The sequence below is a fragment of the Pongo pygmaeus genome, chromosome 8 (genome assembly GCF_028885625.2).
Source record: "Pongo pygmaeus isolate AG05252 chromosome 8, NHGRI_mPonPyg2-v2.0_pri, whole genome shotgun sequence".
Lineage (NCBI taxonomy): Eukaryota > Metazoa > Chordata > Mammalia > Primates > Hominidae > Pongo > Pongo pygmaeus.
Window position 1 is genome coordinate 33,263,638 of NC_072381.2, and position 4,823 is coordinate 33,268,460.

The window sequence follows — 4,823 nt, forward strand, 5'->3', positions numbered from 1 at the left end:
AGCATAGCTGTACCTGTACCCCACACATTTTTATATACTGTATTTTCATTTAATTTAAGATATCTCAAATATCATTTGTAATTTTTTTCATTGGTGTATGAGTTATTTCAAAGTCTATTGTTTAGTTTCCAAATATTTGAGAGATTTTCCAGGTATATTTGTGTTACTGATTTGGCATATAATTCCACTGTGATCAGAAAACATACTTTCATTTATTTCTTTCAAATTTATTGAGACATATTATGGCCTAGAATATGACCTTCTTTGATCTATTTTCCATGTGTACTTGAATGCGTATTGTGGTGTTTTATTTTTTTTCACATTAAAGTTTTTAGTTTATTAACCTTCTCATGAAGAATCCACAATGGCTGCAGAAAACATCATTGCAGCATCTTGACTCCTTCGGCTTTTTGCCCACACAAACACTGGCCTTTGCAGTCCCCTGACTTTCTTCATTCTGTTCTTGCCTTCCTTTCATTGCTTTCTTGAGGTCTCTTTCTTCTTATACAGGCCATGTCTTGCAAGTCTATGTTTGGGTCCATTTTTCTTTGCATAATCCAAGGAATCATAAATCATGCCAAAGCCAGTTGTCTTGCCACCGCCAAAATGAGTTCTAATCCAAATACAAAGATGACATCCAGTGTGGTCTTGTACATTTTGGCTAGTTTTTCCCAAATTTCTGTCTTAGGTACTGTTGCCTTCGGGTATGAAGGACATCAATCATCATTTGTTTCCTCTGAAGTAGTTGGTTGGTCATGAACTTTCTAGTTCAGATTGTTACTGTGTCGTTCATGATGGTAGTCAATCCTTAGATGGCCAGGAAGGAAAAGAGTGCTGTTTTGTGGTGGAGTGTTATGTAAATGCCAATTAGGGCATGTTGGTTGACAGTGTTGTTCAAACCTTAAATATCCTTACAATAGACGAGTTATTCGTAAATTATTTTAGGCAGTTAGTGAGGGTAAAAGAGTTCTTGGTAGAATTTTCCTTTAATAAAAAGCAGCCCCAAAACCACTTCTTTTCTAACAGAAAGCAGCCTGAAAAGTCAAGCTGCAAGCAAGCTGGAAGCTTGCATATGTAAATGCCAGCAGCTGTACCTGGAATCCAGGTACATTCCAACATGTAGACTTCTCCCTCCCTTTTCTTTGTTACCATGTATATGGGTGTCACCAGCCAGGTAAAGCCACATGTGCAGGTGTCATGGCAACAGCCAGGTAGAAGCCACATTTACATAATGAAAGGTTAGGGTGGGAGGGCTAGTTCCTTTGTGGACTATGTAAATGGCACACCTGGTTAAATGAATCCCCTGGGCCCTATGTAAATCAATCACTGCCTTCTCAAGCCTCTCTACAAAATTGATCAAATCCCGCCCCAAACCTGGAAACCCTCTCTTGGGCGACCCACTTTCTCAGCTTGAGGAAGATTTCTCTCTCTCTCTTCTTTTTTGTCTATTAAACTTTCCGCTCCTAAACTCCTTATGTGTGTCTGTGTCTTTAATCTTCTTGGTGCGAGACATCAGACCCCGGGTATTTACCCCAGACAATGGAGCTGCTTCACTTACTGATTTTTTATGTATTTGTTTTATAATTGCTTAGATTGGAGTGCTGAAATCTGCAACTGTGATGGAGAATTGACTCACTTATCCTTTCGGTTCTAGCAGTGTTTGCTTCATGTAGAGACATTCCTCAGAAATACTGTAGGTTTGGTTCCAGACACCGTAATAAAGCAAACCACATAAAATTTTTGGTTCCCCAGTGCATACAAAGTTATGTTTACACTATACTGTAGTCTAGTATGTGCAATAGTATTATGTCTTTAAAAACTATGTACATATGTTCAAAATATTTACTGCCAAAAAATTTGACACAGAGACACAAAGTGAGTACAAGCTGTTGGAAAAATGGTGCTGATATACTTACTCAACACAAAGTGAGTACAAGCTGTTGGAAAAATGGTGCTGATATACTTACTCAACACAAAGTGAGTACAAGCTGTTGGAAAAATGGTGCTGATATACTTACTCAACACACGGTTGCCACAAACCTTCAATTTGTAAAAAATACAAAATCTGTGAAGTGCAATTAAGTAAAACACAATAAAATGAGGTATGCCTATCTTTTGAAACCTTTCGTTAGGAGTATACAAATTTAAAATTGTTGTATTTTCTTGATAAATTAGGTCTTTATAAAATGTGCCACTTGATTCATGGTAACATTCATAGTTCTCTCTTTTACTTTGTGTGATACTAATCTAGCCACTTCAGTTGTCTTTCCATTCGTTTTTCCTATGTCTTTATTTATCCATTCAGGGTTAACCTCTTTGTTTTTGTAGTTAATGTCAGTTTCTTGTAGTCAGCATACTTTTGGATCTTGATTTTTTAATCCAATTTGGTGAATCTCTATCTTTTGAGTGTTTTGATAATTTATATTTAATATAATTATTGATATGGTTGAGTTTAAATCTATCATCATTTTGTTTCTAAATATCTCATCTGTTCTTTTCTCCTTTTTTTGTTTTTTGCTTTGTTTTGGGTTATTTGAGTTTTGAGTTTTATTTGCAACATATATGTCAATATTGGTTTCTTAGTTTATTAGTTATATCCCTCTTTATTTTTTTAAGTGGTTGCTCTAGGGTTTATATTTGTATCTTTTTTTTTTTTTTTTTTTTGAGACAGGTTCTTGCCCTGTTGCCCAGGCTGGAGTACAGTGGCATGATCTCAGCTCACTGCAACCTCTGCCTTCCTGGTTAAAGAGATTCTCCTGCCTCAGCCTCCCGAGTAGCTGGGACTACAGGTGCCCGCCACCACGCTCAGCCAATTTTTTTGTATTTTCAGTAGAGGCAGGGTTTCACTGTGTTAGCAACAATGGTCTTGATCTCCTGACCTCGTGATCTGGCCACCTTGGCCTCCCAAAGTTCTGGGATTACAGGCATAAGCCACCGTGCCTGGCCCAAAGAACTGTTTTAAACATTGTAGTGAAGATATGCTGGTGGTTAATTACTGCAGCTTTTGCTTATCTGAAAATTCCTTATTTGAACTTCAGTTTTGAAAGGCATTTCTTATAATGCTCTCCATTATTTTCTGGCTTGTATTTTCTTTTCTTTTTTTTTTTTTTTTTTGAGACAGAATTTCACTCTTGTTGCCCAGACTGGAGTGTAATGGCATAATCGTGGCTCACTGCAACCTCCATTTCTGGGTTCAAGCGATTCTCCTGCCTCAGCCTCCCGAGTAGCTGGGATTTCAGGCATGCACCACCATACCTGGCTAATTTTTGCATTTTTAGTAGAGATGGGTTTTCTCCATGTTGGCCAGGCTGGTCTTGAACTCCTGACCTCGTGATCTGCTTGCCTCGGCCTCCCAAAGTGCTAAGATTACAGGCATGAGCCACCGTGCCCAGCCCTTGTATTGTTTTTAATGAGAATTCTGCTGCTGTCATTCTTATCTTTGTTCTTCACACACAGTGAAATTTTCCCCCCTGTGGAGCCCAAAGTTAATATGAAAAATGAGGCCTAAAATTTGTAAGGGTGGCAGAGTTACATACAAAACTGAATTCACTGCACCAGAAAGTCTACTTTGCTAAAGTCAAGACCCTGAGATGTCTTGACTTACCTTAAATACATAAAATGTTTAATTGTCAACTATAACTCAGCAAAGTTGGGGAAAAAGAAGATTTAAGGTGGTGCCTAGTAGATTATCTCATCTGGACAAAAGAGATACTCAGACTTTTTATGAATATAAAGTTTTGTCTCCTTGTGGCTTTAATCTTATCTTAATCTTTTATGAATATAAATTTGTGTCTCATCTGTGGCCTTAATCTGTATGGCCTGACTGAACATATTTCCATATGTGTACTGGCCATTAATTTCTTTTCTGTGAAATGCCTTCATTTCTTATCATTTTAGAGAAGGGGACGTTCTTCCAGGCAATATGAGCATCACCTCTATTTAGGTAGATACACCTGAAAACACTGAAACACTAGTCTCCTCAACACTTCAGCCAACAAAAGCAGCCCATCCCTCTTGTTAAGAGACAGCAGAATTCCACTGCCTGGAAACCATGCAAAGGTCTCAACTAAGGCAGACAGATTGCAAGATGATACTTGTTCTTCTCAAAATCTGCCTTTGTTTATTCTTACTGCATCTAGACAAATAACTAGGTTTGGTCTCAGGAAGGTCTAGGCCCAGAAGTACTGTCTCTATAATAAGAGAAAATGTATTATCCTCCTCCCCACAAAACCTGCAGGACTCGGGTAATATGTACTTGTAGGAGCCAGGAGAGCAAGTATGGAAGTGTATATTGAAGGTATAGTTTGCATGGACACGGGAAAGGAATATAAATCTGGATGGGGGAGAGTTTATTGATATGGGGATTCACATCAGTGTGAGTCTTCCATGACTCATGATTTAACATCCTGGCAAGGATGCTTGTGGCCCATCCTAACATTCTTCTGCATTGGAGCCTTAAAACTTGGAGCTAACGATGGCCCAAATTAAATGAGGTAAAGTTGCCAACACTGCCCTGACAGAATAATAGAAAGAGTTCAGATGGTTTAGAAAACTGGTCATGCTAGAATGAATTCATTATGTAGAACCCAGAAACTTACCAGCTCATTATGTTGCCTGGAAGAACATTCCCTTCTCTAAAATGATAAGAAATAAAGGCATTTCACAGAAAAGAAATTAATGGCCAGTACACATATGGAAATATGTTCAATCAAGCTGTACAGATTAAGGCCACAGATGAGACACAACTTTATATTCACAAAAGATTAAGACAAGATTAAGGCCACAATGAGACAAACTTTATATTCATGAAAAGTCTGAGGATC

The 4,823-nt window shown here is 38.0% G+C and overlaps 1 pseudogene; it reads right to left on the reverse strand.

The window, feature by feature from the left end:
- Window positions 1-331: 331 nt before the first annotated feature.
- LOC129044988 (small ribosomal subunit protein eS24-like) lies at window positions 332-793 on the reverse strand (annotated as a pseudogene).
- Between the last annotated feature and the right edge of the window lie 4,030 nt (window positions 794-4,823).